Below are 14,187 nucleotides of genomic sequence, written 5' to 3'. Positions count from 1 at the left end.
GTTACTTCACGAGAGGTAAGTGCTTTCAGGCCTGTCTCATGCCCGGTGAATTTCAGAGTGCGGCCGCTCTTATCCTCAGTCCTGCCGCAGGCTGCGCCGAGTTTCGCTCCGCCATGGATCAACCCGGGTGGGAAGGGCCCCGGGAGGCCTCGCCCAAAGCCCCCAAATGCTCCGGGGAGCGCTGGAGACGGTCGCGGCTCGGCCCAAGAGCCCGGAAAACCAAACACGGAGCCTGCACGGCCTCACCGCGCTGTCACCTCCCTGTCCCCGCCGGGGAAAGGGCGTGTGGGTGTCCCTGCCCAGAGAACAGCGCACGGTGTCTGTGTGAGGAGCACAGCAGGCTCGGGGAGCGCTCCCAGCCCCGGGCAGGCGGCGCTGGCCCCGCGGGAGCTGGGGCGATGATGGCGAGAGCGACACCACGTCGCTCCCACACGAACCGGCCACACTTCCTGGGACCAGACGGACGTGCGGGCCGGTTAGCTCAGTTGGTTAGAGCGTGGTGCTAATAACGCCAAGGTCGCGGGTTCGATCCCCGTACGGGCCAGAGCTTTTTGCCCGTCCCGCTGCCGATTCCAGCCGTATCCTCGGCTACAGCCAGGCGCCCGTGGGGACTCAGCCCCCGCTGGATGGGAGACACCGGGACGGGAGGGGAGGGGACTCGGAACCGCCGAATAGCTGCTAATAAAAGAAATAATGGGTGGAGGAAATGCGCGCAGGGAGGTTTTAAATCTTTCCGTAGCTCGTCACCAAAGTATTCCATGTTTTGCCCCGCAGCAGTTTGTTCAAGTTCTTCTGTTAAATAGCGTTACTCCAGAAGAAAGCGCGCAGGAATTCAGGAGGTCTCCCCTCCCAGCGAATAATCCCAGGTCTTTAGCTCATTGTGTTAGTATGACTCTTCGATAACTCTGTGTCAGGGGCTGGAAAATGCTGAAGAGAGTGGGGTTTTATTGTTTTTCTTCCTTTGAAGCAGCAAGACAAGCATATCTCCCTTGGTAGCCTGATTTTTCATAGAATGCTCTTATCTCCATATAGAAAGTAGCCACACTTTAGAGGTACACTGTAACGTGAGTCTTAATTTTTATGGGTGTGCTTTTTATTCAAGAAAAAGTTCCAGGCCAAGCAGAGGTTTAGTAATGGAGCACTACATCTGCAGGAGTGGCCAAGATGGACCTCTGCCAGCTCAACCTGCCTCTGTAAGTTTTCTCTCTAAGAAACTTCTCTTAGAAGCTCAGGACAGTTATTATTTTTGTCCTATCTGCCTCTGAACTGAAATGAGACTTCTCCAGAGGAGGGCAACTTTCTGGTGTAAATGTTTTCATTGTGGTTTCATTGTGGAAACCACTGATTTTGTTATTAGAGCTGCATACAGTTCACATACAGGTCACAGCTTCTTTAGGAAAATGCTTTGAGGTAGCAGCATTCTATTGACTTCTTTTACAAATCTGCTAGTACATCTCTTTACTATTCAGGCCCGTTGCTTACATCTTCTTCCAAGTGCAGGGGCTGATTCACAATAAGAGATAATGATAATAATAATAATAATAAAGTGGGTGATACTTCATGCCAGAGTTCTGACACTACTCATTCCCCAGAATGTCACAAAGGTACTGCAAGGGCACATTACAAGTGTCACTCCAAAGTCACAGTGTAACTTGTAAATCATAAAGATGAATATTCATGTTATCTAGCATCCAAGCTGCTGTCATGGCTCCATCAGATGTCACGGGAGAGTAATATGGTTCTGGTTTGATGACCTTCTGTCTTGCCACTCCACTCAATGATCTTCCTCAATTCCTTTGGGTCTAGTTATAGTGGCCAAGACTTGACTGTGTATAATGACATTCATTTTAAATGAACTGAAGGGAGAAAAAACCATGACATTCTGCTTCAGAAAAAAAAAAAAAATCTGGGAATACTATTGCTTTGTTTTATATTTCCCACATTAGGAATCAGATTTTTATTATAGCTATGTTGCTGTATTGCAAAGTCCTTGCTATAAAACCAAGGTAATGCAATGGCTCCTTGGCCACTTTTTCAGTTTGGTTTGAATTGCTTATATTCTGTGTGGTTTTTTTGCCAGCCAGGACTGTATGGGCATATTTTCCCTAAATTTACTTTCAGCAGATGGTTGTCAGATTGTGAGGGTCAGCCATTGTCCCTAGGGGAGTAATTCCAGAGCCTGTTGTTCAACCTCAAATCTAGTTGGAGAATAAAAAGAGGTTAAACAAACAAACCCATATAGTGGAATAATGCTCTCGTGAGGATGGGCCAGGAATTTCCATTCTGATACTCTGCAGTGGCAGATGCTGGGGCATATTCAGGGGTTACTGTTCACTGTTTTGTTTAACCTGTAATTGGACTGCACATCAAGGCCAAAATGGGTCCCAGCTGCTCTGTGCTTAAAGTGTGGGGTGAAGCACAGCTCCTCTGTCCACAGCAGGCATTGATGGGGAGGATGAACCTCTTATTGACTATGACAGTGCTGAATGCTGAGAGCTGAGGAGGAGCCTTCTGATCAGTCCAGTCAAACCCCTTCAGTCACTGTTTCTGATTATAAGCTATTGTGGTCTAGAGTTACACAGACCAACTCAGCTAATTAGTTTCATGTTCTTCACTGGGATGCCTGCATTTGTCTTTGCATGAAATGCTACTAAGAGGGCTCTTAACTCCAAACATTTGAAGGTAGCAGGAAAGTGGGTTCACACAGCATTCATTTCAGTAGATGAGTATTCATTCACTCAGTGATGTTCTGAAACATTTTCTTTTCCAACCACATCACAGGTTAGTTTTATAATTTCTTATATTTTGTTTATTGCTAGAATATCTAAGTCTTTTGCCATTGGGATGATGCTTTATTCATTCAGCTTTCTTTTGAGGGTCTTAATTATAGCAAGAATCTGAGTGGCAAAGATTGATCGAATATATCAATATAGCAATGCACAGATGCAATCCAGAAACATCATTTTTGAAATCAAAGGGAGGATGTGGTGGAAAGAGCTGCTCTTTAGATTGATTTGTGTGCAACGAAGTTGTAAGTATTAATGCTATTATAGGTGAAGCTTAACATTTGCTCAAAGCTGGGGAGTGTAGTGTTTACTTTCCACATGCCAGGAAAAAAAGGCAGCTCTATCAAAAAGCCTGCTCCTGTCCCGAGCCCAAACAAAGATTCTCATTTAGTGGTGTTGTGAGCAGAGATGCAGGTGGGAGGGGGATGAGGAAGTGCCATAGAAACAGGCAAGGGAAGGAGCCAGAAGCCAAGAATGTGGCTGAATGGGCATGGGCAGCCCAGCGCTGTGAGCCCAGGATCTGGCTAAAAGAAGCCGGAGCTGTAAGGAAAAGCCCAACAACCAGCCCCCTGTTTGGGTCCTCGAGTCTCAGAAACAAGGGTTATTCAAGAAAGGGGACAGCAAGACAGGAACACTGGCTTCCAGTTTCTTTGCTACTCAATAAATAAGGACCCTGAGTTTTTATCTTGCAGTTCACATCAGAACAGAGTAACTATATTTACTGCTGAAGCTGGAGAAATATCTTCAAATTGGTATTTCTTAGAAAGTAATTGCTAAAATGAAATGTAAGCAAATCTGAGTAATGTTAAAAACTGAGAAAGTGTGATGGACTGGACTTGAACAAGAATCAAATCTTTGCTCTTGACATAGTCTGTAAAAGGATTAAGTAACTTTGTAAACAAAATATGCAGCAATTTCTGCCACAGTTTATGCACCAATTTCTGCCACAGTTTTGAACTAAGACCTGCCTGTAGAGTTACTAAGTTTAAATAGCTGAACAGTCCTTTTTTCACTGTGTAAGAATTCACCATCAATGCCCATAGTGCAACAGGGCCATGTGTAAGGCACCAAATTCTCACTTTAACCTGTGCTATATAAAGGTGAAAGATAACTGTGGAAATATCTGCCTTCAGGTATGTGTTTGTACTTGTTTTAAAAATAATAAATACACTTAATAGATTAGCAGGAACAGCTATAGCCATACACCAGTGCTGTGTGGTGAGGGGCAAGTGTTCAGTTTAGTCAGTAGCTAGTCACTGTTACACAAGTGAAGTAAGCTAAAGATAACATGACCTTTGGCAGTATTCTCTCAGAGTTTAAAATAAAGCATGTTGAAGTCTGGGTAAGAATTTTCTTATTTTTGCAGATGAAGAGGGATAGAGTTTTCAAAAATAAATAATATGGATGTATTTTGCTATGTCATTTTTGTCATTAGCAATGTGAGGAACAATGAAGAGCAATGGGGGCAGTCTGCAGTTTGATATGCTCAGGCTTCTGTAGAAGAACTATGCTGCTTCCAGGGGGACAGAAAATGATGGGCCCCTAATATTTGGTAGGCTCATGATGCTGAACAGGCAGTGTAGTTGTTAAACTTTCTATCTGAGGCTAACTGAATCACAGCTGGGTAATATCCATCACAACTTTTAGAAGTAAATAATCTCACTTTCTATCAAACAGTTAAAATGCTACATGGGATGCAGAGTAAAACACCTTCTCACTTGTCTTCCTAATGCTATGCTTGTGGGCAAAAATTCTGACTTTGTCTGGGCTTAACGCTAAACCAGAGAGGGCAAGACAGAGTTGAAGATAAAATCCCAGGGTCCTGATATCAGCTATCCCTGGTGGTAACCAGCAGCTCATATCTCATACTCCTTCCTTGTGCACATTCTTTTAAAGCAATCTTGAAAGCAGAGAGCAAGTGGGCAAAGCAGGACAGCACGTCTGGTGTGTCACTCCACATAGCTGACAAACCCTTGTGCACATTTCACAGAGAGCTGCTCTGGCACTGAGCTGGATGGCTGCAACTCACGCTGCTGTGGCGTGGGAGAACTGTCAGGGTGGGTTAGTTTCATGAATGAACATCTCACGTTGTATGCTTGAAACAAGGCTTACCAAAAAACCCTTTGTCTACAGTTTCTGTCACTTGGACTGTATTGCTGAGAACTTGTTTAGTCTGCAAAGAGCAGCAAGGGATTCCCTGAGGCTCCAAAATTTGGCATTAAAAAGGACACTTGAGCTTCTGTGGCTTTTCTTTTCAGCCACTGGATATTCAAATATGTGGTCAGTCCAAAGTAAAATAAGTCAGGTGTCCATGTCATCTTCTCAGTTGTGCTTGAAATCTGCTTTCTTTTGCCTAGAGCTGGCTTTGAATTTCTTGTGTTGGTTTAGCGAAGACTTTACATGAAGCCTGGATGGGAGAGCTGAAGAAAATATGGTTCAACAAGCAATTTATTTGAGGCATAAAGGAAATGTATGGGTAATTGTCACATACACAGTGAAGTTTCTCTAGCTTCTTCATATGTGGTATTATGATAATCTGTAAGAACAGCTTTTTGGTGGTGAACTCTTTGCTCTCAAATTATTAAAAATGTTTCTAAGAAAAAAATCTTCCTACTTTCCACTTAAGAATGACATTTCTGGTTTTACCCTTATATATGAAAATTGAAAAACTGAATAAAATGAAACAAATACAATTGTATATTTTGCAAAAAATGTTTAATTTCAGCAAAACCAAGGTGGTGGGGACGAGCATCTAACTGATAATTAATTAAAAGACAGATAAATATACAAGTTGTCAATTCTGCTTTTGACTTCATGCCTAGGCCTTCAGTTCTTTTTTCAGTCTTTACCCATCTGTACAGAAAGGCATTTTTAGGCACTTTTGAGAAATGGCACTCTTGAAAATCAACGGAGAAGTGTTTCAAAAATCCAGGAAAAGGAAAGGTGGTTACATTATTCTAGCTATACAACAGCAACCTATTGGGCTCATCTACTCACCTTGCAGTGGCAGGCGAACACCAGTAAAGAAAGTAACTCGTCTGGTGATGAGATAAAAGTATGAATTTATTTCAAAGTATGAATTTATTTCTGCTAGACCAAAAGCATGCTGAGATTTCCTTAGGGTTATAGGACTTTTAAAAGTGGCAATTTCTGCCTAGTATTAGTTTTAATGAGGAAATTGGATTTTCTTTTTTCATGTGTATATACTTTACTCTAACAGATAGGTTTGCAACAACTCTGCCAGAAATGTAAAGGGTAAGTTTTCCTTTAAGCAGCTGAGGCTCTAAGCAGCTGATGTTGAGGCAGCAGATCCAGAATATGTTTTTGTTGTATTTTGGTGGATATACTGACCTGGGTCTTCTTTCAAGAGCACTTTGGAAGGTAATTTATTTTTAGGAAATGAATCTGCGGTACAGTAACTCTGGCATTTTTTGTGTAACAGAGACAAGAAAGACATTCCACTGCCTGTATTTACCTCCTCATGTTATTTTGTCTCCTTTTAGATATCTATTCTGGGAATGAGCAGCTGAAGGCAGCTGACTGGTTCAAAGTTTAATTTTTTTAATGAGGAAAAAGTGACTCTGCAGAGATGAATAGAGTACCCCAACAATTGTTCTCTTCAGGTTTTGGATTATGTTCCTAGCTCACATGAGGCATATTTTTTCCCTACAGCCACCCTACTAATGTCACCTGATCCTAAAAAGAAAATTTATACTCTTGTGTAAATCACAGATGCAAATTATTCTCCAGTTATTTCTTGTCATAGCTTGTAAATGCTAGATGATGGATAGAATCCATTTAACTCTGACAAATGTTATGGGTCTGCAAGGGAAAAAAATGGGGCCTGAGTTTTGTAGATGTCTGGTGAGGCTTATACAAAATCTAAGGATGGGCTTTGTAGAATGAGACTTTACCTCTCTTCTGGACCAGTTCTGTATTTTGGCTGCAACTGACCTTTTGTTTCCTCCTTCACAATCAAAGGTAAAACTGATTGCAGATTTGGGTCATTGATTGCCAGCTGGTAAAAAATTTGAGGAAAATATCATTATTATAGTGATCAGTAAGGAAGGGAAGGTCAATAGGGGGTGGTGGGAGCCCAGAATAGAATCAATGATTTTTACAGTTCTTCCAGTCACTGCAGATAAAACTCTGGCTGTACCTTTGCTCATCTAAGTGGGAGCAGGATGGAAAATAACTCTCCTAGTTACTGATTTGGGGTGGAGGCAGTGGTGTCTTAAATGGACAGAGAGATCAGCCAGAAGCCTCATGGCCTTTTCATTCTCCTTTCCAGTGTTGCAAAATGGTCTCCTGCACTTGAGTTGTACCAAAAGAGTCATAAAAGATCAGAAATGTATAAAGCTCAGAAGAAGGAAGGTGTAAAATTCTGTTAAAACACAACTCCTCAGGCTCCCCAAAAAAATTATCATGTCATTAAGTTTCTACAGGTGATATCCCAGCCTCTTTTACCTACCTATTTGTGGAATTTGCTTCTCAGTATTCTGGAGAGAAAGTGCTGTTCAAGGCTTCATGCTCTAAGTTCTCTTTGAAGCCAAAATTCCAACAAGGATGACCTTGACACATGAACAAATAAGAACACATATATATCAGTCAGTGGAAATGCACATCTTGTTTGCAATAGAGAATTGTTCTGATTTTGCTGTGTTAACTATGGATGTTTGGGGTTTTTCCTGTCATGAGTTGGAGCAAATTGTTAATTTAAAAAACAATTACACATAAACCTTAGATTTGGGTCTGGCCAATCTGTTTTGACTTGAACTCTCTTAAAAGATAAATGGAAACATCTAGTGTAAAATCACCCTGTGCAAGTTTCTAAACTGTTGAGATACTTGTGTGGTTAAACCATGACAATTTCTTGAATGTGAGATGGAAATTTTGTTTACACTAGGAACATTTCAATGAGAGAGCATTTTCAAATCTTTTTTTCTTTTAATTGAGCTATTTCTCATTGGTTAAATTCTCAGCATCATGTAATTTTTGAATGAAGGGATATCTCTGTCCTTTTTAGATTAATGGTATTTACGAAATTGTGAGATCTCTAAATACTGTACATTTCTGGGCCACATCTAGGTGTTGATAGAACAGCTCTACTGTGCAGCAAGAAGTATTTTTCATCACCTCTAAAATGACTTTGTCTCAGAAGTATTGACTTCCAGTCTAATCACTTTAGAATGGTCTTCAACTGCACTTGAATTATCTGCACATTTTGCAATTGCTTATTCTCTTCCTATTTTCTCACAGAGATTTGATCATAATTATTCCTCTTGTTTTTATAATTTTGAAACACTTGGTCTTCTGTAGCCTGCAGTGATGTTCTCTTTCAGTCTGAAACACAGGAATCTTGAACCCCCAAATGGTACTTGTCCTCTCTGTTTCCAGTTGCTTCAGTATGTGTATAGTTCCTCTTCCAGAGTGAGCACTGTCACAGGTACCCTTCCTGACAGCTCTAGTGTGCACATTTGACATTGTGAAACACAGCTGAAATTGTGTTATGATCAACACTGATCTCTCCAGCCTATTAGGCAAGTCTGCTAGATTCTAGTTTTAATTTGTAAATCCTTTCCTGACACTGGGATCTAGGTCAGTGATGTCAAACTTCATTTGGTGACTTAAGCAGGCACCAGTGGCCATGAGCTACAGTACTGCTGAGAATTGAACTTAGCACCCCACACTAAAGTGTTCGGTGTGTCTGTCATACTGTGAGACAATTGCTGCTGTTTTCTTTTGTAATCACTGTATGCAATTAGATATGATGTCAAAGCTCTCTTGATCTCTAGCTATTCAATTTTTATCACAAGGAGACTCAGTAATGGTACATCTCTTCTGGGCTCCTAGTGCAAGTGCAAATAACTTCCTGCAGCTCAAAGGACAAAGTCCCAGGTTCCCCAACAAGTGAGGGTCTACGCTGTGGTGCTGTACAGGAACTCCTTGCTTTACGGTACCTTTACCATAACTTTCATTAAAAGTACATATGAATTAGAGATGCCTCTAATTAGAGGTTGGAATATGTGAGGGAGTGAGCAGTAGTGGTTTATATTCCTTGTTCCTTCCCTTAATACTTGGGATATCTGTGGAATATCTGTGGTACAATGTACCAATTTTTCTACTGTCTCCTAAACACATGAATGAATATTCAGTCCAAAATTGTCTGCTACATGTCTGGTGCTTCTTCTAAAACATATCCTTTCATATTTTTTATGCTTCTAAACCTAAATAAGCCTGGGCTCCTAGGATTTCATATCTCCTTATGAATTCTTGAGCACTTTGCACTCCTATTGCCTGGTCCTACCAATGCACACCTTAAACCGAGGCTTTCTTCCTGTGTACACCTATAATCCTTTACCATAAAATTTACTTTGGGTTGTAAAGATGAATTCTTATTTGAATGCCAAAATGTTAACTTTGAATTCTTTGTATCAAACATTTAAATCTGACATTGACTCTGTCCAGCTGCGCAGGCTTTGTAGCTGCCACTTCTGTGCAGATCAACTGTTTTCTATCTTCTTTTCTTCTGTATCGAAATGTGTTCTGTTTCATTGAAGTGTGTCACACACCAAGGGCAGGTTCAAACCTGAGGGACTGTGAAGTGTAAAGTCTTGTATTATCAGTCTCCTTAGGCAGCTGGTAGCTGCTGTGTGTTTTGTCTGGGGTTGGTTTGCAGTTCTTTGCATCTGACACCAGTTCTCAGAGGCTTTATGCTAGGAATAGCAGAAGAGAGAATTATTTTCTATTTATAACATCTGAAGAGGGGAAAAATATTTACATCTGTGAGGGTTTCAGAAATTTCATATGCGTTGTAGGTGTAGTTCAAATGATAATGCTGCCTATATATTCTAACACAAAATTTAAAAAAGAATGATTACTTTCATCCAGACTGGACTTTTTTTCCTCAAAGCGAGAGAGTAGCTATTACAGAGGAGTGAATTTGTAACATTCATCCACCTTACATAAGTAATTTTTCAAAGAATAGAATATTAATGGGACATCAGAAGATCCCTGTTTATGTGGGGAGGAAAAAAGGAATCAAATTCTGAGAAATTTCAGTTTTCTGCTCCAAATGTCAGTGCAACTCCGCATTACAATTCAGCGCACACAATTCACACCTAAAAGCCTCTGTTCTGAGGTTCTACAGTTTTCATCAAATGCCCAGACAGCATCATAACCCTCTGCAAGCTTGCACTGAATAGGCTGGCAGTGGTCCAAATGCCGGCAGAAGCACTTGCACAAACACAAAATGTTAGCTTTTTCTTCTCTTTTATTTTCTGCCAGACACAGTTCAGCATCATTCCAGATGACATGCCTTCTGTTAAGTAAGGGGAAGGGAGTGATGAATGCCTTCAGAAGGGAAATTGTGATGCTGTGGCACTGTCTGAGCATGGTCCTCCTCTCTGGTTGGTTCCAGCCCCAGCTGGTTCTACTTTGCTGCCTGATTTGAATGATCAGTGGTGATCAAGCCCATCCTGTTTGCTCACAGCCTCAAGGCCTTTTAAGATGAACCCAAAATTACTCCAGTGATGGGAGGAGGTAAAGGGGGGGAAAGCAAGTTAGTGCTGGGAAGAGGGCAGAGTAAAGGGGGAAAGCCACTGTTACCACAGCTAAATATGTACCATCTCTTTATGCTTTATCAAATTACACTGTGAGATGTTTTCTGTTTAAACTTCTTTAGTAGCTTGGGGTTTTATTTGCCTTTATCATCTAGGCCCTCTCTGTAACTTGAAAATGAGCTGTGATGCTGACATAGTTGTGGGGACTTTTTTGGCTTTCTGTGTGGCTAAAGGGTACATCAGTGTAAGGAGGAAAGGAAACCAGCTCCTATTCAATTTTCTTCCAGAAGCAGTGGAGGAAAGACTGATTTGTCTCCAGTAGATTTGTTGATGGATGTTGCAAGTATTTAAGTCCTATTTTCAAAAGCACAGAAAGAAAATATTTTCAAAAGCACAGAAAGAAAAGTTTCTGAATAATACCTGTTAGAGAGGGTTTTTATGCCACTTCTGTTCTTTGTCCAGCAGGACTGAGAGGGGCTGAAGAGCACTAGTGTCCTAGAAACTGTTGACTGTCCTCTGAAAATGACAGTAGACACCACTTAGAGTGACCTCACATTTCATCAAGGGATGTGTAAAATTTCACAACAAGCAAAAGAAAAAGCTACAGAAATATACTTTAGTCTGCCTACTTTTCTCATTCCATGTAAACATGTACTATAGACCCCTGAAGAAAATGGGGTGGTAATATCAATGTAAAAAGATGAAGAGAAAATGGTTAATCACACCCTAATCAAAATAATTTATTTTAAAAAATAGCATTTAAACCCAATCTTACTGCATTTTCCTGTAGGAAAGGCCACTGCAGGTGACACATAAGGTCTGTCTGAATTTAAAGGCCTTGGTCTTAGACCATGGATGAATTTTGTGTGTGTGTGTTACTTTACAGCTAGGAGCCATCCATGGACAGTGTCCTTCCTGCTGTTGCCAGCACAGCCTTTGCCCCTGATGCTAGGCAGTGTTCCTGAAAAGCACAGGCACTTGGGCCATTGCTGCTGTGGAAATAAAGGGCAGAAATTAGATGTTACATGCAAAACAAACTCTGAGGTGACTGGGGAAGGTGTAAGAGTCACAGAAATGGTGAATGAGGATTGCTCAGTGTCTCTCAACATGGCAAGAAATGTAACTCACTGGTGGCAGATCAAACCAAATATGAGGCAAATCCTTGCACAGTACACAGAGTACACCAAGAGGTGCCACAGTTTGCATGGTCACAGAAGTGATTGGATCAGTTTGAGAAGGAAAGTCTGTTCAGGGATTTTAAATGCAGAAATCCTGGGCAGCCCATAAGGTCTCTGCTGAACAGAAAGGAAGAGTGGTACTGCAAAAGCATCCATCCCTAGTTGGCAGTTCAGTTCCAAAGGCTCTGGTATTTCTAGAGGTGACAGAAGACACTGGGTTGAGCAGACCTTGAGTCCACATGCTCTTCTGACAAAACCCTGTACAGGACAGAAGATACAGAAGGTGGGGTGTTTGGGGTGTGTTTTTCTTTGAAGGAGAGGAAACAGCAGAGACAACTGCCTTCTCTGGTCAAAGGCTGTGCTGTTAATTGCTAATTGTTTTCTTGTTTAATGACTTAAGCAATAGATCTGTGCTAGCCCTATTATTTTTATTTTGTATAATAGATTTACTTTTACCCTCTTTAGGTGGTGATAATCTGGTTTAAGAAAAAGTTATTTTTTGGGTTTTTTTTTGGTAAGTGTTCTATGTATGTTTACATACATATGTATGCATGTATACTTACATGAACTTGAAAAAATCAATTGGTTTTAACTATCCTGCCATAGTGGTAGCAGCATGAGGTACATTTGTTTGTGAGAATTCGTTTGTGATTCTTCTTCATGATATGTTCATGATTCTTTTCCCTAAAGTATGATGTTTACATAAACTGAAGGGTGGCAAGTTAAAACTTTGACAACTTGAGCCTTATTTTCTCTTCAGACAAGTTATTCTGAATTCAGGGAATAATACAATATTCACCATTCAGACTTTGTATGAGCTACTTGTGCTTGCATAACAAGGCAAGTATCCTAAGTGAGCTACCCTATGAAAGCAGATTAATAATGTTTGCAAAGGAAGTGGGGATGAAGAATGCTGCAGCTAATGTAAGAACCATCCTGATAGATGGTTTAGGCTAAGCTTTCTGCATTTCTGTGGTTCCAAAGTGAGTCTGATCATCTACATGCTAAGTTCAGGGCATAGGAATATACGTGGAAAAGACATGGATAATTAAGTCCATTCTTCTACTGCAGGCAACAGCAATTAGTTCATGAAAATATTAAAACCACATTTCCTCTGGCTTCACACTATCCAGCAAACCTGATTTATGCTCTGAGTAACACAGTTGCATTTGTTGCCTGCCAGTTGTGTGCACCTGACAGACAATTTTTAGAAAGTGATCGAGGTCTTCATCATTATTCAATAATAAAATCCCAATTCACTAGGAAAAAATCCAAAGCACAACAGACAAGGAAAAGAGGTAAGGTGTATTACAGAGGTGACAACAGATATTGAGGTCAACACTTCAGACATTTCCTCTGAATAAGAGCAGAAGCTGTTTTCAAAGGACACTTGAGTGAAGAAGAGGGACTTCATTTTGGATATTGCAATTTGTATTTGAATGGTATTTGTGGACTTAAGTGCCTAGTTTTGAATATTCACATTTGAATATTCGCTGTACTTACTTTGTTCCCAAGCTCATTGTACTAAGAGTTAACAATAGGATCTTACAAATTTTTTTTTTTTTTTTGCTTTAAACCTTGAATTGAAAAGTTTAAAAGACTGGGGTGAGAGAGAGAATGCATTTTGTAGTTGTGTGATTTACAATGGTGGTCTGTTTCATCTGTATCATCACTATGTGAGGAAAGAGAAAAATATGAGAAGCAGCAAAAATAGATCATCATAACAACAGCAACAATATTCTTTATCATTTTGGACTTGTCATGCTTTGAATGATTAGATACTTGGCCAATATATAATTGGTGGTATGTTTCAAAAATGAATGAATAGATTCAATGCTTTTACATGCAAGCAAAAATTGTTAAGATATTCCATAAGTTGTTTTGAGGAATTATTCAAACAGTATTGGATTTTTTTTTCTTCATTCCACACTTCTTTTGGTGTCAGAATTTTTTCACCTAACCTTTAATACATCTCTGTGACACTTACTCCTGTAATTGATTTATGCTTCTTTTGCCATTTACTGGCTAGTCTGAAGATATGAAGAGGTTAACAGGTAAGATATTCCTCCTTATTTTTCCTTTCTACTTCCTTTCTTCATCCCTGTTTCATACTGCTAAGAGGAGTGCTAATATTAAAAATAGATGAGATGTTGTTTTGCAATTGGTATTCGGCTCGCCTTGTTACTTGCTGAATATTAATCTCTTTGATAATGCTGTTTGTTCTTTTTGTAAGAAATCTTCACCAGTACTGGAAGCTCTGTCAGACAGAGCCAGGGACTGACTCTGTGCCTGCTTCACTGTACCATATCTGCATCCTTTAGATAGTCCAGACCCGTGTCCTTGAATAGCCTGGTTTCTCCTGAGAATGGTCTTGTCAGATCCAAGCCCATTTAAGTTAATGTCCTCTCTCTGATGAGGGCCGCTAAGGTCCAACAGAAGGTACAGGAGCAGGCCTGGCACTTAGTAGTAATTTCCTAGAATTCTCTCCCAAGCAGAGGAATTAGGGACATGGGGGCATCCTGAACCAAGAAGAGGTGATTTATATTAATAGTTGTCAGCAGCATTTTCTTCTGTAATTTTGTCCAGGCTTTTTCTGACCAGTGGAAATGCATCCATAATCTTCTGTGGCAAGGAACATAACTTCATGTTATTTCAAGAAAC

General features: G+C 40.5%; 1 non-coding gene across 1 annotated transcript; it reads left to right on the top strand.

Moving 5' to 3' along the window:
• Positions 1-470: 470 nt before the first annotated feature.
• Positions 471-544, top strand: TRNAI-AAU (transfer RNA isoleucine (anticodon AAU)). The gene has a single exon. It is a non-coding gene; the product is annotated as a tRNA-Ile (tRNA).
• The last annotated feature ends 13,643 nt before the right edge of the window (positions 545-14,187 follow it).

This window comes from Molothrus ater, chromosome 2 (assembly GCF_012460135.2).
Source record: "Molothrus ater isolate BHLD 08-10-18 breed brown headed cowbird chromosome 2, BPBGC_Mater_1.1, whole genome shotgun sequence".
Lineage (NCBI taxonomy): Eukaryota > Metazoa > Chordata > Aves > Passeriformes > Icteridae > Molothrus > Molothrus ater.
This window is presented reverse-complemented; position numbering and strand designations above follow the sequence as displayed.